The sequence below is a fragment of the Poeciliopsis prolifica genome, unplaced genomic scaffold, assembly GCF_027474105.1.
Source record: "Poeciliopsis prolifica strain line A6 unplaced genomic scaffold, Auburn_PproV2 SCAFFOLD032, whole genome shotgun sequence".
Classification (NCBI taxonomy): Eukaryota; Metazoa; Chordata; class Actinopteri; order Cyprinodontiformes; family Poeciliidae; genus Poeciliopsis; species Poeciliopsis prolifica.
The window spans coordinates 5,864,850-5,887,584 of record NW_026562407.1 but is presented as its reverse complement, the minus strand read 5'-3'; positions in this window follow the sequence as shown (position 1 = coordinate 5,887,584).

Here is a 22,735-nt window from a genome sequence, read left to right as displayed (position 1 = left end):
TGATCTCATCATTTTCTCAAAATGTCTGCAGCTGGTTAAAGTTTGAGGGGGGAAAAAAATAGAATATTAGAGGAAAACAAATGTTTATTCTCAATACTTTGGTTTAAATCGCTGGACACCTCAGCAAGCAAAGTAAAATTACAGCACTGTACCAGAAATAAAGAAAAAAATCATCGCCATATGATAAGAATGGCTAGAATTACCTAGGAGTTAAAATCCCATGCTGTTCATCCTCACAGGCTCATTCCAACACATATTTGTCATGTTTTAGACATGATCATGTGGGGACATATAAAGTCATACATAAAAGAGATGTTGCTACATAGCCTGAACTAGCATTGGTCTACAGACTCAACTTTGTCTGCAAACTTTGTCTGGTGAAATAAGTGTATGCTACTACTGTCAGCACCGTTGATTTAACTGCATAAGTAGCAAAGTTTAGATTGAATTGAAGGTATATGATAACAGGTATGTCTGTTATTATACATAACAGACACTTTTGCTTAAACTTTAACACACAACAGCTGCACTCCTTCATTTGACTTTTAAATTAATCTGATAAAAAAGTCTGTGCAGACATGGCATGACAAGAATTCAACAACAAAAAGTGATGTAAACTAGCAATAGAAACAGGAAATAAGTCGGCACCAACCCAAGCACACCAAAATAATCCTTCATAAGAATTTCTGAAGTGTGGCGTAGCGAGCAGAATGCCACATCCTTCATCATTCAAAGGAGTCACTTCTTGCTTTCCTGCACACAATATAACAATTGTATGACATTACACAGTAAAAAGCCATGCTCTGGGGCCAAAATGTGATCCCAAGTGTAAATCTATTCATACAACATGTTGTCTTCTGCTTCCATTACATTTGTCAATCTCCTGTGTCTGCTGTTGAAATTGTATAATGCATTTCATATTGAACTATGTGATGCACACAGAGGTTACTGTTGAATTGGAAAGCAGGTGTTTTTTTTGTTTTTTTGTTTGCCACAAGTCTCTTAAAAAATTCAATACCAGCACATTCAGTATGCTGTCAGACATATACACAAACTTAGACACACACAAATGGGAAATAAACAGCCTATATATAGACATATACCTCCAGGTTTGAATAAATTAAAAATACAACCTGAACAATTTAGATTCCTCATTTGTTTTTATTCAACTTTTACCATGGTTCAATGTGATTAAAATGAAAAACATACTTCTTTAGAACAAATCTACAAAATATAAATTTGCATCTTCCTGTGCCTAAACCAGAGTATAGCTGGGAATAATTTACCAAGAGTGTTTCTGCGTATCACATAATGCCTCATTTTGGGACAAATTCAAACAGGAAAAACAATACAGGCTTACAAAAGAGACATAATTTACTTAGGTTTATTTTTTATTTACCATGAATCTTTTGCTTAAAGCAGAGAACCTCTCAATTTGTCTGATTGTATCATTTTATAATACAACCAGACGTTGTGCGACTGAAAAAAAAGAGTAAAAACAGAAACGTACTGGAAGATTCTTGATTCAAATCTAAAGACGGGTCGGTTTCTCAGCAACATTATAATCCCAAACAAGCAGCCAAAGCAACTCTCAGTGGGTCTTAAAGAGCTCCAAACTTTAATACTATTAGAAATCAATGGAAACACCAGAGAATCAAAGTGCATAGAAGAACCTTCAACATCTTCAAAATCTGAAAGGGATTAGTGTGGAGGAACACGAACAAACAGCTGAACAATGCCTGTTACTTGTTCTTATAACAGCGAAACAAACTCAGTACAAACCCCCCTCCCCCAAAAAAAAACTATAAGCTGTCATCAAAAGCTATAAATTATTTAACAAATCCCAATAAGTTCAGTACTTATTCACTATAATTCACCTTTATCACATATAACTCCAGGTAATTTTGTTTCTAGGATGGATGACAAAAAAAATGGAAACCTCCATTCAAAAACCTTCAAATCACAGCTTGCACTGTTGAACATTGGCACACAAGTTTCTCATGAAAGTCCATGGAAACAATTACAAAGCACCTGTACTGTAAGTGATGTGAACATCAAGCAATGATGTCATCACCTTCCAGGGCCCAGCTGTGATGCCAGGTCCAGCTTGTATCCCATCTCATGGCCCGCCATGTCTCCTTACTGTCCACCAAGAGACATGGGTCTGAGCGCAGACTGGGAGTACAGCTGAACATCATCAGGATTTTAATGAGGTGACAGTGCATTGTATCAAACCCAGTGGGGGGTCCGCTGCTGCTTTCCACTCTCCACTCATTAAAAGACTTTTAATGGGCTCTGAGGAGGGTTCACCTCCTCTAACTGCCTCTAGCTAGTTTAAAGCTTGTTCAGGTTGTCTAGGAAAATTATTTTTGTTTAAGGGCCAACTTGCCATTCAGCGCTGAAATATTGATTCGGGTAAACTTCAAGAGAGTTGCTGGCTGGCGTTCTCTTAATGGCCGAGCGTCTGTGGGGCTTACGGCTTTCAGAGGGTCAAAGACAATGAGAAAGTATGGCGGAATGGATTTTTAAATTTAGAGTTTAGAGTTGTCCTAGAAGACACATTAGAAATGGCTGAAAAGAATGCAGTGGTAATTACCAACAACACTCTTAAATCACGTCTCTGTGGAGTTCAATTGGCATGATGTTGTTGCACTAAATAGATGTTTAATTCTACAGAAATCATGGGTTCCTTTAAAAAGGAAGGCCTGAGTTTGCATGTTGTTGTTTTTTTCTAAAACATTATTTAACAAAACAAAAACATTTCCTGAGCAAACCCGATTAATCAAACTTTAATGTATTCTACAGAATCTCATGCTTAAACAGAATCTCTATCCATGACTGTTCGAGCCTGTCTTCATTATCTACTTTGCACTTTTCAAGTTCACGCCTCAAAAGCAAAGCCTCAAGCAAAACTAGATGAATATATTCTCCATTAACTGTGACCGTTGGTTGCAATCTAGCATACACAGGCACCGAAGCCCCGAGTTTAAAATAGTAAAAAAAAAAAAAAAAAAAAACTAATTACATTACCGAGCGCATTAGAATGGCTTTGCATTTTAGAAAAGGGCAAACAACTTGTACTGTGCAAAACACAATCTGTTACTTTATGTGTCATCGCAGTGGTGGAATACAAGTTAGTGGCTCTTTGAAAATTAAAGACAGGGCCAAATGGTATGTTAATTATTATGATGGTAATTGTGAATTTACCCACTTAATGGGTGCAGATGCTTGAAAGGAGTTAACAGGCCACTATGTCCTCAAGGTAGTGTGATTTACATAAATTAGTGTTTTTTTCCTCTCCATTCAGATGTGGTCATGCTCATTTTTGTGACATTGAACATGACATGTGTTTTAATGTGTAGCTGTTTTTCAAGCTGCTAAATTTTTTTTTTTAACAATTTAGATATGTTGCTTTGTTGTTTTCTAAAGTGTTCTGTCCTGGCATGCCAGGCATACTATAGAGAATTGCGTTTGCTTTATGAAAAGGTCAATCACATGATTGACTTTATTAAGTCAAGACCGCATCCAGCATCAAAGTGGGCAGTCTACATTGATGTAATGGTGACCTGTGTTTGCATGACCTTCAAACATTTGGATTATTTGTGTGTTGATGTGTGTGGGTGTGTGTTAGCTATGTTTTTAAATAAGGTATTCTAGGTGACAAATATCCTAATTCACTCACACCATTAACATCAGAATATATTTGCATATTATTATGTGAAATAATAAATCACTATGCAAATAAGCATAAACACCATTAAATATGTTTCTGCTGTCAATGAGATGTTTACTTTGAATACAGTACAAATAAAACATGCTTTTTATTTAGAATGGCAATTAGCATGTTTGAGTATTAACAGGCAGAGTGCTTCTAATATGATTCTTTCTATGTAATGAATATCCATCAACATGCATCAGTGCTGTATAGACACCACCTTCTGTTGTGTGGTGGTTAAAGGTGGTAAAGGGAAATTCAGACAAAAACTGTACAAGGATTTAAACATTTCCTTTTAAGGCTTAAGGAAAATAATAAAAGGGATAACCTTTTGTAAAATGTGTTTAGTTAATGTGAGGAAGAGGTAGCAGAAGCAGAGCTGACTAGGTATTGCACAAAGCATCTTGTGCAAAAATGCTGGAACTTGACTAATATCAACTTGATCTACAACTTTTTTAGCACATTTTTTGTGTAAAATTTGCACCACTTTTCACAAAAAAGAAAAAACCTTTTGTTCCTGTCTCTACCTGCATTTTACATACAGACACTGATGTTTTTGTTCAAAGTTCCTTGCAAAAGAGAATGAACTCAGTAAAATTGGATGGACAGTGTTGAAAAATTGTATTAAGTGTAAACACAGATTGTCATTGGCTTCTCTTATTTAGTCTGAAGTGCTTTAACACAAAGAATACTCGAATCTGTTTGTACTTCTGTTTAGAAGTTTTCCAAATGAATGGCGAATTTCTGCATCAGTCTCAAGTCTTTTTTGTACAGCCTCTAATAGCTTTTCTTCTAGGATTTCCCTGTGTGCAACAAGTCAACATAGGAGAGCCACCACTATGTTTCACATTGGGGTGGTATCTGCAGGTTGATGTGCAATATTGGGTTTCCTCCACACATACAGCATTTTGTTTTTAGAACAATAAGTTACATTTTAGTCTCATCTAACTAGAGCACCTTCTTCCATATATCTGATGGGTCCTCATCACACAATTAATAGCCTTGGAGTCAACAGGTTATCTCAAGGCTGCACAGTGTCACAGTACACAGCACTCTTGCCTTACAGCTTGCTGAGTAACTTTCAAATAACTCCTTCAAAGAAACTATTAAATTCTGCCTTGCAGCAAGAAGGTCCTGGGTTCAAATCACTGGAGTCTTACTAAACATGACTGTTTAACTTGCCTCTCTAAACTGCTCTTAGGTGTGAGTGTGTCCTTTTTTAATTGTTTGTCCTTCGGGTTGAACTCCGATGGTCTGGCAAACTGTACAGGGTGTACACTGGACATAGACACCAATCCACCCTTTTTTTTTATCTCAATATGTCAGTTTAGGTGGATGCACACGTCGAGGCAGGATAGCAGATAAACCATACTTTTATAGTTTTATAACCTGACTTTAAACTTATATGCAACTTTATTTCTGACCTGCCTGCTGTGTTCCTTGCTCTCCAATTAGCTCTTTGTTCAACAAATCAATTCAGAAATACTTTCATGATCTCAAAGGGAAATTACATTGAGATTCTCTAACAAACTTCTGACACTTTCAAAAAACATTTACTACAAAGTTTGAAACTGTGTACCATTTGTCCTCCAATTTAAAATCATACACTATGTTATGCTCATCTACCGAACAAAAACCCAATAACATATACCAAAGTTTACAACTGTGACAAAAGGCAAAAACATCTGCAGAGGTGTGAATACTTTTGAAATGTGCTGCACAAATTGCTTGGCCTCTATAAACGTTTTCTAAAAGGGTAATGCTGAGAAGGCAGAAACTTTGATTGAATTTATGCTGCCATTCCTTTTCCTGTCACTCCCCAAATAAAATACGACCAAGAGGATGACCTCCACGCGTTTGATTTTGGTGACAGTCAAGGACACTTCTACCTCTGCCGTGACACTAATCTTGAAAAGAAAGACTGCAGAGGAGACGGACACTAAAAGTGCTTCATCTGCGAACAAAGTTTTCTGTGTTTTTTTTTTTTTTTTGCTTAAATAAATGTCCATTCATCATACCTTGAACTCAATGAAAGTGAGAGACAAACTTGAAATCCCTTGAATGATTTTCACACAACCAGCTCCAATGATGTGCAGGTGGAAGCCATAACTCTTGAAAACAGCGGTTATCCCTGGCAATCTATAAACATACATCATCCGGTAACAACACATTCATCACAAAATGGCAAGAAGAAAAAAAAAAGAGCCGAGGAAGCGATGGTTTGCGTAATACCTCTGATTAAATCTCCAGAAGGCGGCACAAAAGTAACACCCTCCACGAAAATCATTTGTTCTTGGCAAATTAGCACGGGCAGGTGCTATTATTCTTGCATGAACCCTTCGGCTTTGGGAAAGAAATTCATCTTTTCAAAAATAGGAGAGAGCAAATCACTGTGAAGTTATTCAATCTGTGCCTACTGATTCAAGTTAAATTACCTTTCTTTGCTTTACATGCAACCACAGGGCTTCGGTGACATTTAGAACAATGATATTGACTGTCAAAAAGAAGTCGCCCTGGTTCAGAGCACCTGGCAACTGGAGACAAAGAAAAGGAAAGGGGAAAACAAAACAAAAAAAAAAACTTTTGGACTCACTGTGACTGCACATTTTCACTTTAAAGCTTCATTTAGCCCTCAGATGAATAACCTTTTGCTCCGTCACCTGAGTCCTTCCTTTAAGCTTGTCATATTTCCAGCAACACCTCGATGTGTTTAACTGACCCCCCTCTTGCAAGAACTGCGACTGAGTGCTGCCGCAATATGAATAAATAAGAAAACATGCGCTCATCTTTGTGCCACCTCACACGGCGTACAGTTCTGAACTCAATTTCACACTCCACTGCCTTCTCAGACAATTTAGACAGGCTGATGCCAACAGCAGAAAGTCAAGAGACAATGCATTTATTTATCGACTTTTTGGCAGAACGAGGGGTGGGGGGTGTTGGAAGAGAGAGGGTGAGGAGACGGTGGGGGGTGGGGGGCGTTGTCAGCTGTGTGCGTGGATGTCGACGTGGATGTGCCCATGCAGCTCCTGTATGTATGACAGAGAGGTAGAGAAGGGAAGAAAAAGCAGAAATGCGATTCAGTCCCCAAAGAGACGCAGAGAGAGCACGGCGGAGAGGAAGAGCGAGACAACAGGCATATCCAGGGGAATTGTTTTCTTAGTCACTCATCCTGTGTTTGTCCCAGCACTCCTGCAATGTGTCAGAGGAGAAAATAAAATACTCCATGTCCACGGAGAGACACGGTCCACTGCAGGAGTGCTGACAAATAATAATAATAAAAGAAAAAGACATATAGCTTAAACACAACTAAGCCAGTTGTCACTACAAGCCGACACGAATATTGTGCAAAAATGTGCTGCCTTCCCAGTCATATGCCGCAGAGTGTGATTCACACTGCACACCACTGCCCCCTCTGTAAACTGCTGATAAATATAAAGATTTTATTTATGATCCTCCTACTAGCTGCAGGACGCTTCAAAATGTTGGGTACAGATTTGTCGAACTAACTCTGTTGGAGTTCAAATTAAACATGATTCAAATAACGTATTCCGCTGCACATAATTTTTTGAACCAATTCTTTCCACCAATTTGTTGGTCTAACCAAAGGGCATGACGGTGTATGCCATTTCAATTGAAAATAAAATATTCTGTTAACACATTTCTCTCTCTCCTTCTTTCTCGTAATGAAATGCATCATGAAACTCTGGGCCCTTTATCAAAACCATCTTGAGAGGTCACCTATGCGCACATATTGCCAGCATAATAAAAATAAATGACCAATTTCAGTCATCTTTTTCATTTGCAGAAAAAGATATTTGGAAATGTGTTCAAACAAACAAACGGTGCTGAAATGCATTCTCTTAGCGGCTCTTCAGATTTGCTGAATCAATGATGAGGTTTATAAAATCTACGTTTTTTGGCTAATTGGCTTTCAGATTAGGTTTTTCATTTATTCCACATTCATGTTATTTATTATGTAGAGCTTTGGTCATACTGAAATATTACAATGTCAAAACAGAATGAAAGGGTTAAACATCCGTTTTCTCGACAATGAATTGTTTGTCTACAAAGATAAATGTTGTTTTGTATCTCGTGCCTTACTGTGATTTTATTCATTTTCTTAGGAAGCTTGTGTACCTTTTTGATGCATCATGGGGCACCCATTATTCATTGTTCTTGTCCGTAGAAGTACAGTTTATACATAATTGTAGACCATTTCCTACATGTAAAAACAATGGACTAACAGCAACCAACAAAATTTCTGCAATCTAGAAATAAAATTCATAGCAATGAAATGCCTACAAATTTCAAGCCTGACTAAAAAAAATTTGAATCAACATGAGTGACATAGGATTTTAACATTTAAAGTAAAAAAAAAAAGCACTATTTAATGACAGAAGGGGACATCAACCAAATCAAATGTTTGAAGAATAAATACTGTAACTGCAATAAATATATTGAGCCGGCCAGATAAAGATTTTGAGAAATTCAACTCCTCCTCTTCCTTTGCTGCTGTAGCTCCAGAAAACTGGAACCAGCTTGTTCGTAATCAGACATTCTTGCATGAGTTTGGTGTGGAGTGCTTTAAATAGATGCTTAATTGACAAATTGTCTACTGATAGAAACATGAGGACATTCTTTTCTAATTAAGAGTGGGGTAATTTGTGACTGACATTTTCCATCTAACTGCATTTACCTGTGAGTGATTTCGGTACTGAGTAGTCCCATAATCCATTACTACATTTTACATTGCAAAATGTAGTAATGGAAAGTGTTTTTATGGCACTGGGTACAAACCAATTTATAAATGTTGAATATTTATTTATTTTTTCATTCTAAATGCAGCGAAGACTACAAAAAGCCCACTATCATATCATATCCAAAATCATATCCAGTCATGAACTCAATTCCAAAATTCAAAGCAATACATCCTCATCTTCAGTTCAGGAACAAAAACCTGTTCCTCAAGTAAAAGCACTTCTTTTAGGTGTGCTGAGACACAAAGCTTCAAGTATAGCCCTCGTAGCCATTTTTGAAGACTGGCAAAGTAGCCAAATATTCTCTTCAAGCAGAGTGATGTCAAAAGCAGACCCTTGAGGCTGGCATGTGGAAAAATAAAGGTGGAGTAGAACTACAGACAAATTTCCGCTTCAATAATATTCAAAGCACAGCCTTGTACAAAGTTTTCAAGCGCTTCCTGAGCAGAACTGGGGATTCAGGTCCACTGAGCAGTTTCTTATCACAAAGACTTTGTGTAATTGGCTCAGACATATCAAATCAACTTTCTTCAGAATTCACAAGTAAGCAGGTATGACATTCTAATGGGCCTCCTCATTAAGTCTTCCGGCAGGGGGTAATGTGTTTGAAATTAATGTGACATTTTCAACTCCAAAGAGTTTCGGTTTTCAGTTACTTCTCCTGCTCTGTTTCTCACTGCGGAGGTAATTTATGCACAGTGGTGATCTAATTCGAAGATGCATTTCCTAAGCTGTTGGAATGTGATGATCTGAAGCCGAGCAACATGTGTGTGGATGCATCAACACCGAGTAAACAGCAGTGGAGTTCCAGCAGGGCATAAAGTGGGATCTTGTTTGAACATAGGGCTCTCCCTGTAAGAGGAGTCAGTGGGGGTCAAACGGTCTTTTAGTCTTGACTGGAGTTTTTCTGGGACCAGAATGATTCATAGAAGTTTAAATTTTGCTGGACATTTTTTTTTCTTTGCAACTATTCAGCCAGTTCTGAAACCATATCTCTATATTTTGAGCAGTCAACGCTCCTCAATCCCTAGTGAGATACAGTGGTATGCTAAAGAGGCTGAACTGTGTGAACATTTTTAAGTCAACAATTCAGAATTGGTCTCGCCACTGCAAAATGTTCTACATATGGAAAGAGATTAAGGTAATAGCAGAAAGGCCTTTCAAGATCAAAGACTTGGACCCCATTACAAATAATAAAAATACCAGTGGAAAGATGCCATAAGCTGGTCAGCTATTACAAGAAGGATACAATTGCTATGCTACCATAAATGTGTTTCATTTAGTTCTTGATATGGGTATAAATCATTTTCAATATGCCCTTTCTAAAATTAACATGGAAATGGAAAAGAGAATGTTTTTCAAAACCAATCTTCCTTTTACATTGCTTTCTTATTCTTGAGAGATGCCTTTCTCATTTCCTTACAGAAACTGACTTCTTGGTTGCATGAAAGCTTTGATGAAAGGTACAATAATTTAGGGGGGTTAGAAGTATACATCAATATCTACTGGTCTTGGGTTTCAGTAGGTTAGAGCAAAATGTTCTGAGTTTTGATATCTTTTAGTCCCCTTTTTAATTTTTATTCTTGGTTCTATGGGCCTGGACTTAATGAAGCCGTGGTGTGATTAGTAACATTCAACTTCAAAAAATATGTAGTTTTTTTTGTTTTTCACAAAAAAGCTTCTGATTTAACAAAGGTCTGCTGGGTGTTTTCTGGCAAGTATGGATAGCTTTATTCCCTAACACATGAAATAGTATCTTATAAACTGCATCTGAATGGGTTTACTGATCAGAAACAAACAAAACAAATGGAAAAACGACAGGAATTTGATCTTCCTCAACAAGCGCAAGAAATACTTTGCAACACAAGGAAGACACTTGCAGGCGATTGAAGCCTTTTACCTGATATATCATTTTTGTAAAAGAGGACAACTTCTTTGAAGTATATCCTCTCTCAGAGGATTGGTTCAGCCACTACTTTTTTGTCAGAATGATTTAAGGGGGAGCTATAGAAAATGGGATTTAGCCCTAAAATCATCCATAAAACCAACTCCCGCCATAATTACAGCATTTAAATGTGTTTAAGATATACAGCTTTAAAGCCATATATTTACAGCTCTCCATGTTCAACAAAAATAATATTTATAATTCAGAGATCTGGGCAGCGCTCTTGTGCCTTGAACCCAATTAATCTGAAAGAGTTAGTTCATCTCTCTGAGTATTTACATGTAAACATGATTATGAATAGTGTAGCGCTAAAGCAGCAGCGGAAGATGTACTCCGTCTTCTTTCTTTGCAAAACGAAGGGATTAGTTTCCCCAGTTGAGTTTTATCCAACATTCTGCACTATTATCATCATTTCCCAGTAAGCAGAAGCTGTGTGGATTCTCCCCAGAGAGCAGCACTGAGCTCTTCTAATGCCTTTTGCCATGTTCCCATGGAAACATTTCCATGGCATACCCCATTACAGAAACAGACACTTACACATCACTTTGGAAAAGCTTTCGGGGACGACTTTAGGGCTGTCATAAAAAAAAAACAAAAAAAAAAACTACAAAAATAAAATTGCTGCAAACGTCTTTTGCTCCAAACTTCAAAAAGGGGATTTTCATTGTGAGGATATGTGGGGCACTTTGGTGATTTTCTTTTTTGTCATTAAATTGCATCTTTTCTTTTTTTTGAGGTGGGTGTGGAGGGTGAAGCATGGACTTCCAGCTTTTTAGAAGAAAGATTTTAAAGAACCAAGACATTCTAAAATGATTACATTTTAGAATGTAACACGCCACGTGATGAAATGAACGACTGACTCTTTTCACCGAGCAAAAATTAAAGATTTAGTTCATTGCCTCAGCGTATGTGCCCTCTCATCACCTGAACAAAAAACCTCCATGAGGTAGCGTGCGGCAGTGGCCGCTGCCCAAAGACTGCCCCGCGTTCAGCTGTGGGGGCGAGCAAATTTTCCAGAGGCCTGCTCAGCTCTGATTAAGTCACATTTTATTATGCCGTCTCTGCACCCATGTAATGAGTCTGGTCTGAGGGTGATAAAGCTTTGATGAAACTTGCAACATGGTTGTTATGACTTCTCAGATAGCTGTAATAAATAAACATGCCAGCAGTGAATGCTGAGCGTTAACTCTCGGCGGTAGGGTGGGCATCCTTTTAGCCCATTTCTGCAAAAAAGCAACCCTGCTCCAATCAGGTGTGTGCTTCGATAAAGTCAGCAGGTCTTCAAGCGCAGTCATCATTCATATCCAAAGCACTGATTGCACTTTTATGACATATCATTACCTCTGTGACTAATGAGTCACAGAGAAATAGGTTGAGGTGAGGCTATCGATACTCTGGAGCTCTATAATTGGTGAACCTTTGCTGTGAATACGGGATGACTAATGACGGATCTTTCAGTTTTCAGATGTTGATTTTGAAATGACTCATCACTTTCTTGTGACCTTTAATTGCACAAAATAGTAGTTGGTTCATCTTTGGAGGAAAAACTCTGCAAAAGCTTAGTTGTGAGGCGTCGAGGAGTTCTTCATTCGCCTGCTGCTGATTAGTTTGGGTGGGACCAGATTAAACTGATTGGCAAAGGTTGATTACCGCTCAAATCACTTCAAACTTACCTTGATTAAGGCTTGAGAAATCATCAAGAGCGCTGAACTATTTAGCCTCTGAAAAACAAATGTTTGCTTTCCAAGCCTTCTCTCAGACGCACACACACGCAGACACAACAAATGTGTTTTGACAGCGTCATATTCGCTCATCCTCACAGTTGCGCTCTTATTTGCAATAAATATATACATTTAAATTAGTCTGAGTACTTGTAAGATGTTTTTTAAATAATACATTAAAAACTGAGACTCATGTATTATTTAGAGTTACTACAAAAAGTGATAACTTTCAGGAGTATGTTGCTGTTAAATCTGGTCCACAGCTAATATAAAAAAAAATATTTTCCCCAATAGATTAAATATTACGCAAGAGCAATAAAAACTGCTAAGTAAATACTGCACTGCACTTATTCATTTCAAGTGGAGAAATGTTAGCAAGCAACTATCAAACCCAAGTCACTGCTTAAGACAAGTGCTGCATCATGCTAACAGAAAATTCAGTGGAGGGGAAAAAGAGAGGCAGAACCAGGAGCACAAGCAACAGAGTTCATAGACTGAGCGAACATATAAATGTACATTTCCTTACACAAGCTTCTGGGCCAGATTATAGAAAATTTAAGTCATCAGATGTCAATGCAGCGACCAAACAATTTTGATAGGTGCTGACGGATGACGGGCCTTTGTTTATGATCTTAGAAGTCAAAGAAAGAAACCCATATAAAACAACATAAGTACAAAACATCCAGTAGTCAAGAAAGAGCGTTCTTGTTTGAAAAACTGAAAAGATGCGACTGATGCCAAAGTCAATGAACACAAAACCCAAAAGAAGGATTCAGTTTTTTCCCAAAAATGTAATCTAGAATATGGAAGCCTGAAATCGATTTCAATTTTGACACTTGTGTCTAAATCACGGATTTTCCCAGGAGAGCAATACACTGCGTTATAGTTAAGACACACATCAGGACAGTCATCCTGAGGTAAGTAATTTGATGCATGTCCTGATGGACAGAAACTCATAAAGCAATACAGTCCTCTCCTGACATTCCCTTTGACAATTACTTATGTAATACAATCGCTTGCCAACTGGTAGCGGGAAGCAATTTGACAGTTTTATCACAGTACGGACAAAAGTAATTTACTTGGCAAAGTCCTCTTTGTGCTGCTACAGGAAATAAATCATCCAAATAAAACACTAGATAACATAAAGATGGCATCCAGCTGGGATCTGACAGTTCATAGTCTTCCATCAGCAGCAGAAAAGGAGGTTTCTTTACTTCTTTACTGAAACATGACTTCGCTGAGTTTAATGTCAGAAAATGATCCTCATACCATCAGTGTTGTCAAAGAAGTCAAATTGTATACTGATAACCACTGTGCCACATTAAATTACATATGCGTAATTTGGTTATATTATGAGTGGACAATGGCTAACTAGAGTCCAAATAGAGAACAGCGTTTGAAGTTTTCTGGCCCATATTTAAAGAGCCTGACTTGCCAATTCCAAAGAACGTTAAATATAATGCCGGAGTTGCTAAGTTGGCAACAGTGGGGTGACTATTGTTAACTGTGCACTAACATATATGGGTTGATTCTGGAAGTGCAGGCAGCTCTCTAACAGCACACCAAAAAGGGGACAGTAACTGATTTTCAAAACTTTGAGGCGATAGATAAAATTAGCTTAAAAATAATTCCAAAATTTAAGGAAATTGAGGCCAAGTATTTTGAAGCATTGTCAACTGAACTGACCAAAGTCCTTCATCTCAAGCAGGTCTGCATGACCAGGTGATGAGTCATTTATCTCATGAGTTGGAGTGGGATGAGTTGGAAACCCATGTTCCAGATGTAGGCTTTACAAAAGCTGGCATGGACTCTGTCATCCAGGGCACAACAGTTCCAAGTACATGAGCATCGCGACCTCTGACACCATGTAAAAACCATAACCGACCTCTCGTTAGCGGGAGCGAATTAGCTTAACCAAAATTAGCTTGCAAACAGCAAAATGCCTTTTTGACTTTAAAAAATTAAAATATTGAACCACAAAAGATCATCAAACATATTAAGTGCATGCTGTGTGTGTATTCAAACTCACCTGTAACATAAAACACAGCTAACAAGCTGATGCTATTGTAAAATGCTAACAGATCCTGCCTGTCAATCTCACAGCAAAGTCCTCTCTATTGCCATCTATTGACAAAAATAAATATTCATCAATGCTTGTGTAAAACAAATTATATTTACTTATGGAAAAAAACAGTTGGAAGTACATACTTCTGCAGTGCCCAGAACATCTATGTTAGAAGCTTACTGCATTTGGTTTAAATATATTATTTCATTTGATTGTGTTGGTTTGGTTGTGGAATGTCATCCATCCTGATGTGTATGTGTAGAATTTTGAATTATTGGCTCACTGCTCCAACTGGCAGAAATTCAGAGGTATTTATGCACCATTTGAATGCACTCTGAAATTGTGAGGGACCATTTTGGTGGTGGAGCTGTGACCCATGTGGAGAGAGCATGTCTGGAATATGAAAGTCAGATGCGAGGGGAGTCACTGAAGAGGAGGAATTTGCTCCAAATGCTGATGCTACACTGGAGTGGAATATCAAATGCTCAAATCTCTTTCAGGGGAAATTTCGAGTGTGACGAAAAGAAAGGAACTCTTCTCGGTCAAACTTACAATTCACTTTACATTTTTTCAAGGAGAGTTCTGCCAGGCTCTTTCCCCTACAATTGACATAATGTTAGGAATGCTGAAGAGTTGAGCAGAATGCATGGGATCAAACATGTGAGAACTACAAGTGAGAAGATCGGGATTCTGACATCTCTTGCAACACACCTACCTCTATGTATTCATGAAATTCAGGAACGAAGCCTAAAAAGAATTAAAACAGCCACAGGAATTGTCACTGAATGAAACATTTAATCAAAACAAAGTAAATTCAACATAAAACACGACTTCCAACTTGGCAAGAAATCTGTTTTGTTGGCAGCTTGAGGAAAATGAAATGTGTCCGATGAGTCATCACTTGTGGAAATCAATTCATTTAGTCATATAGAGGTGCTAAGTTATTTATTGCCTGTCAGACTCTGCTTTTAGTTCAATTTAATTTCCTACTGCAGAAGAAAACATTGAATGCGCAGGAAGAAAAGTTATGTCACTCTTCCACAAGAGCACAACACAAACATTTATCCTGGTTTATGTGGAAACAGTAGAGGCATTAAAATTAATATATTTTCTGCTTCACAAACACTAGAAGTGGTTTTTAGACAGATGTATTATTGTATTGCTCACTGCATCGACCCAACTGTTTCAGCTGGTTGCAATGTAAGATAAAGTTAAAAATATGTGATATAAGCAGCTGTGCCAAAGCTCTGGCACGGCAGTTTTCAAAGTGTAAGGCGCGCCTCCCCTAGGGGGCGCCAGAGCACTCTAGGGGAGTGCCCTGGCGCTCCCCTAGAGGGAGCGCCAGAGCAGAGGGAAGAAATAAACCGGAGAAGAAGCTATCTGCTTGCTGTCTGCTGATGTGAGAGAAAAAATGGACACATTTTTAGTAAAGAAAAAGGCAGGGGAGACAAGCTCTGGCGTAAGTAGAAAAAAGAGGAAGTATGACCACGACTACTTAAAGTTTGGATTTTCCTGGACTGCTCCCGATGATGCTCAAGGCCGCAATGGGTAATCTGCAAGGAGGTTCTAGCTAATGATAGCATGAGACCCAAGTTTAGTGACCAAGCCGCGGGAGATTTTTGAGAGGCAGCTGAAGGAGCTGTGCACACAGAAAAAAAAAAAAAATAGAGACGTTCAGTACTGTTAACGCTAAGGCAACCGAAGCATCTTATGGGGTGGCCTTACGCATTGCAAAGACGGGGAAACCCCACAACATCGGTGAAACTTTACTCCTTCCTGCTGCTAAGGACATGTGTTCAGTAATGATGGGAGAAGCTGCTGCTGCCAAACTGAATGTCATCCAGTTGTCTGACAACACCATCCAACGCCGAATCTCACATATGGGCGCAGATCAATCAATCAATCAATCAAATTTTATTTGTATAGCACATTTCAGCTACAAGGCATTTCAAAGTGCTTTACATCATAAACACAAAACACGAAGGCATGCAACATAGAATAAAATACCAAGGTTTTTTTTTCTTTTTTTTTTTCTTCCCCTTTTTCTCCTTTCCCTTTTTCCTTTCCCCTCCTCTCCCCTTTTTTTCTCCTTTTTTCTTTCCTTTCCCTTTTCTTCCCTTCTTCCTCCCTCTTTTTTTTCCCCTTTTTCCACCTTCCCTCTTCTTTCCCTTTCTTCCCCCTTCCCTTTGACACGGAATTTAAGCGCCTGTTACCGCCGGACTCCGCCGTCCGTTTAACCACGGGTATTCGCCGGGCCCCGTTGCCCACAACAGGAAAAAAGAAAGAAAAAGAAAAAAAAAAAAAAAAAAAAAAAAATTACATACATATCCACAAAATCAAATCCATACATATTACATTTCAAATGCAACTCTAAACAGGTGCGTTTTTACTTGAGATTTGAAGGAAGTCAGGGTTTCCGCTGTTTTACAGTTTTCTGGAAGTTTGTTCCAAAGTTTTGGTGCATAGATGCTGAAAGCTGCTTCTCCTCTCTTGGTTCTGGTTCTGGGGATGCAGAGCAGACCAGAACCAGAAGACCTGAGAGGTCTGGAAGGTTGATACAACAACAGCAGATCTTTGATGTATTGTGGTGCTAAACCATTCAGTGATTTATAAACTAACAACAGTATTTTAAAGTCTATTCTTTGAGCTACAGGGAGCCAGTGGAGGGACTTTAAAACTGGTGTAATGTGCTCTATCTTCCTGGTTCTAGTGAGAACGCGAGCAGCAGCATTCTGGATCAGTTGCAGCTGTTTGATTGATTTGTTGGACAGGCCTGTGAAGATGCTGTTGCAATAATCAATGCGACTAAAGACAAACGCATGAATGAGTTTCTCTAGATCTGGCTGAGACATTAGTCCTCTAATCCTGGAGATGTTCTTCAGGTGATAGAAGGCCGATTTTGTTACTGTCTTTATGTGGCTCTGGAGGTTCAAGTCCGAGTCCATCACTACTCCCAGGTTTCGGGCCTGATCACTAGTTTTTAGTTGTGATAACTGAAGCTGTGCATTGACTCTAGATCGTTCCTCTTTAGGTCCAAAAATAATGACTTCAGTTTTATTTTTGTTCAGTTGGAGAAAGTTTTGGCACATCCACACATTTATCTGCTCTAAGCATTTATTCAGTGATTGGATGGGTTCAGAGTCACCTGGTGACATCGTAATGTAGAGCTGTGTGTCATCCGCATAGTTGTGGTAGCTAATATTATTTCCTGTTATGACCTGAGCTAGTGGAGAATATAAATATTAAATAAGAGGGTCCTAGGATTGAACCTTGGGGTACCCCACATGTGACCTTTGACCTCTTTGATGAGAAGTTTCCAATTGAAACAAAGAAATCCCTGTTCTTTATGTAGGATTCAAACCAGTCGAGCACCGAACCAGAGAGTCCAACCCAACTTCAAGTCGATTCAGTAATATGTCATGGTCGACAGTGTCAAAAGCTGCACTGAGATCCAACAGAACCAGCACCGTGGTTCTCCCACAGTCCGTATTTATATGGATATCATTGAATACTTTTACGAGGGCAGTCTCCGTGCTGTGGTGAGCACGAAAACCAGACTGGAAAGTGTCAAAGCAGTTGGTCATCATGAGGAAACTATTTAATTGTTTACACACAGTTTTTTCAATAACTTTGCTGATGAATGGGAGGTTTGAGATTGGCCTGTAATTCTGCAATAGTGATTTGTCCAGGTTGTTCTTTTTTAACAGTGGTTTGATGACTGCTGTTTTCAAAGCCTGGGGAAAACACCTGATGTAAGCGATGAGTTTACGATTTGGATCAGATCAGTAGCAATAACAGGCAGGACTTTCTTAAAGAAATGTGTGGGAAGGACATCCAGACAGCAGGAGCTTGAACTTAATTGACTTATAATTTCTTCTAGAGTTTTATAATTAAGTAGTTGAAAATGGGTCATTTTTCTGTATTTGTTTTGTTTTGGTACAGCAATGGTTCTGGCTTTGAAGTTGATGTGCAGATTAATCCTCTGATTTTTTGGATTTTCTCTGAAAAGAAATCAGAAAACTTGTTACAGGCAACATTAGATTGGAATTCAGGTGGAAACGTCACAGGAGGGTTTGTGAGCCTGTCAACTGTTGCAAATAAAGTTCGAGCATTATTGATGTTTTTCTTTATGACATCTGCAAAGAAAGCCTCCCTTCCATGTTTTAGTGTTAAGTGATAGTTACGTAGTTTTTCTTTGTAGATGTCGTGATGAACGTGAAGTTGAGTTTTACGCCATTGTCGTTCTGCCCTGCGGCAGACTTGTCTTGCAGACCGAACTATTTGTGCATTTCTCCATGGAGATTTCTTTCTACCAGTCAAAACCTTTACTTTAATTGGGGCAATGGAATCAATGATATATGAAACTTTAGACTGAAAATCATCTAACAACTGATCTACATCATTACAGCTTAAGGGTGAGGAGGAAGAGTAGATTTGATTAAATGTTTCTGCTGTGTTTTCTGTGAAAGAACGTTTTGTGACAGTAGCTGTTTGTCCAAGTGGGTCAAAGAATAAAGAACCTTCAAAGATAACAGCAAAGTGATCCGACAGGGCGACATCAATTACAGAGACATTGGAAATATTCACACCCTTACTGATAACCAGGTCCAGTGTGTGTCCTTGAGTGTGTGTTGCTTGTTTAATATGTTGTGTTAAACCAAAATTTTCTAAAATATCAGAGAGCTTTTTTGCTCCTCTGTTTTCGGGTTTGTCCACATGAATGTTGAAATCACCAACAATTATTAAACAATCATAATCAATGCATATGAGAGAAAGAAGATCATTCAAGTCAGTAAAGAAATTTTCCACATATGCTGGAGTTTTGTATAAAGTTAGTGTCAAAGTTCGTTTGAAGCCTTTAACCTGAATTCCAAGATACTCAAAAGATGTGAAATGACCGAAAGAGATTTTACTACAGTTTATGGTATTTTTAAATATAGAAGCCACGCCTCCTCCTTTTTTATGTTTTCTATTCTCACTTAAAAAATTGTAGTCAGGAGGCGCTGATTCAATGAGTACAATTTGGTCATTATCGTCATTCAACCATGTTTCTGTCAGAAACATAACATCAACATTATACTCAGTGATGAAATCATTAATTAACAGAGCTTTAGCACAGAGTGATCTGATATTTAAAAGAGCTATTTTAAGTGGCTTGGAGGCCAAAAGATTTTCAGTCTGAGGTTCCTTTAGGCAGGGGATCACTCTGAGGTTTGAATTAGGACCGCTGTATTTCATATTTTCTATTTTTTGTAAATTTTCTTGTAGTGATCCGGACAGGTAATGTCCTGTTCTGCATTTCCAGGGGGCCAGATGCATTCTGGAGGAAGACGGTGTAAAGATAATATCTGGTCCCCGGCCTCAGACCTCAGAAACGCAGAGTGATGGATCCTCTGGGAGGTCAGGGGCAGGTTGCTTAAATGTAGTGATGTCTGCTACGTGAGTGCTAAGGAGAGACGTGCCGAGGCGAACCTGTTGATTCATTCCATCTGTAAATTTAAGAAACTCTGGTCCGGAAGACATTTCTTCATTGGTATCCATTGAATCCTGTGAATGCTTGGAGGAGCAGAGGGAGGGGGAAGGAGCGAGGGAAGCAGTCGCTCCGTCTCCAGTCGATTTATCAGCTTGTTTTGGAATATCGTGCTCCTGATCCGGGGAGCGTTCCATCCTAGGCAGACATCCTTGAGCCTGTTCTTCTGACGCGATGATCCTGTTGCTGTCCTTGTTGATAAAATAAAAAAGGTTTGCAGTGAGTAGCTTTATCCCATGTTTATTAAGATTGCGTCCTCCTCTTCCAAAAAGGTGAAAGCGCTGCCAATAGATCCAGAGGTTATCGATGAAGGTCACTGAGCTGGTAGAGCAGGCTTTAATCAGCCATTTGTTGATCGTGAGCAGCCTGGAGTGTTTTTCGTCTCCCCATTGAGGTGATGGAATTGGACCACTGAGAAATAACTTCATTCTCAGTTTTCCCATAGTGTCCAGAAGAATGTTAAAGTCCTTTTTTAGAATCTCAGACTTTTGCTTTGCCAGATCGTTGGCTCCAACATGCACAACTAAAGTCTCAATATCTGGCTGATCAGTGGTTAGAGAGAGCAGTTTGTTGGTTAAATCAGATACAGTGTCACCAGGAAAATACATCACTCTTGTTTTCCTTGGATTGCAAACGTCACTGATTCCCTTTACTGCCTCATCTCCAACAACAAGCACTTTTGGGTTACCTTTAGTTTTCCTGGTGGTCGCTTTGTCCTTGGGAGCTTTGGGGGATGGTTGTGTTGGTCTTGCCTCACTGTTGATGTTTAAAGGCGAAGTTTCACTCAGAGGCTCAGGCTGGAGTGCAGAAAATCTGTTTTTCAGTGGGATTCCCACAGAGTCAGAATGTTTTGAGGCTCTTGCTGGTTGCTTTGTCCGTGGGGTCGGTGGAGGCGTTTTAGTTGCAGCTGCTTGTTTGTCTTTCTTTGGCGGAGCAGGTGTTGAAGTTGAAGGTGGGTTTCGGCTCAGAGCCGGCCACGCTGATTCGTCCAGGTGCGGGGTTCTCCCTGATAATCGTCTCATCGGATCCGCAGTGCGAGACTCCCGTTTCGGCTTGGCACCCAGAGCGTTCCAGGGTGAGCTGCTCGGTGCAGGGCGCAAATGTGCGGCAGATGTGCGGCAACAGGGAGTGGACAGTGTTAGTCAAAGCCCCTCGTTCTCCCTTCAGCTGGACTAGAGGACTGATGTCGCCAACAGACCTTTTGGAAGACTATGCAGCATCAAAGGAAGAGAAGGGAAGTCTGGAGCCAATGTGGTGCAGAATGATGCTACCGGAGGACTTTTCAGTATTGGACACTGCAGGCATGCAGTTTCAACATCAAGCGTCATCTAGTATCTCATAACTAAGTCCTAGAATGCTGTTTTTCACAAACTGTACTGGCAAATACATTTCAGAATGTAATCAAAATATAATTGAAAAGTTTAAATTATGTTTGTCTCTAATATTCCACGTAATTTAGCAAACTAAGTTAAGCTTCATTACGATGTTTGTGTAGTTCATATATTGTAGCTAGCGGTTAGCTCGCTAAGCTAGGCCTTTTCTTACCTTGATAGCGGTGGATATATTTTTCGTGGAAGAACTTGCATCCTTTCACACGTTTGTTGGTGGATGAATTAGCCGCTGCTATTTCCTCTGCATCAGCGAAAGAAAGGGCTGGCAAATTAAGTAAGGACGATGAAAAGGACCGGAGGAGGAGAGCCGTTTTTCAGAGTACTTGAATTACAGTCACCAAAACAGGAAGTGTCGCAGCCCTTTCAGATACAGCTTCCGGTTGCCGTGAAAAAGGTCTACTGCGCTCAATTGATGGTGTACGTGCGTGAGCTGAACAGTAATGTTGCCAATGTGTTGCCATGTTGCCTATTTAGTTAAAATCATAAATAAAATGAGTTACACATGATTCAGGGCCGTGATAGAAAAAGAAAGGATGCGCATAGCGTGCATAATTGTTTTTTTTCCTTTGTATGCCTCCGCTCTTTCATACAGCACGCTCTTTTAGCTCGAGATAAATTGTTAGATGAGCCACAAAAAGAGCTCTACAATTTTGCAACCGTTTAGGGTTTTGATTTGTTTTTTTAATTTTAAGAAAATGTGCAACATTTGCAGATGTGTTCCAAAGATCTGATCAAAATGTTTTTGTTAAGATGTGAAAACACTGTTGGTATCTCAAACATGAAACTCCGAATCTCAGATGTAACGTTTGTTTGAGAAAACGGTTGAAAAATGAGTTTGGGGTTGTTCTTGTCATTACAAAAATGACAAAAGGGCATATTTGCCATACAAAGGCCCTGATAAAATAATTAAAATGGGAGGAAATGTTTTAAAATGTTCATGTGTTAAATTTCATTCAGATAAAGTGTCATTGTAAAAGATGAGATGGTTCTAAAATAAAAGCAATTAGAAGGTGTTTTGTAGTGGCAGTTGTTTGTGTGTGGGTTGATTATTGGGGGAGGGGGGTGCAGCAGGCATTGTGCTCCTTGGAAGGGGTCTCACCCTTTCATACTTTGAAAACCCCTGCTCTAGCATAATCCAGTCTTTAAGATGCAACAAACTTTAAGATAATAAGAGAGCAGCATTTTTGTTTCAGCTTGTCCTACTCAAAAAACTTAAATTATGTCAAACATTTGTATATAATTACTAAAACGAAGTACAAGATGTCTGAATTTTTCTATGTGTCGAGACAGCAGATACTCCTGACTGACTTCTGAACATGTGCTTTTCAAAACCCGTCAGATTGCATAAACTGAAAAACATTCTGCAGGAGCAATGTGCCTTATGCATTAACTCCATCTTTGTTTTGCTAAAATGAAACTACCTATGCCAATCGTTCAGCTTTAATGTTGATTATCCCAAATAGACATTAGCTAAACAAACCGAGCAGAGCCTTGAGTCTGTTTCATATTTCAGATTTGTGATAGTAAACATTTTAATATGTGGAGAATAAAGCATCTGTAAAATACTGACCTTAGCAACAACAGGGTAATTGAAAAAATCCTCACTGT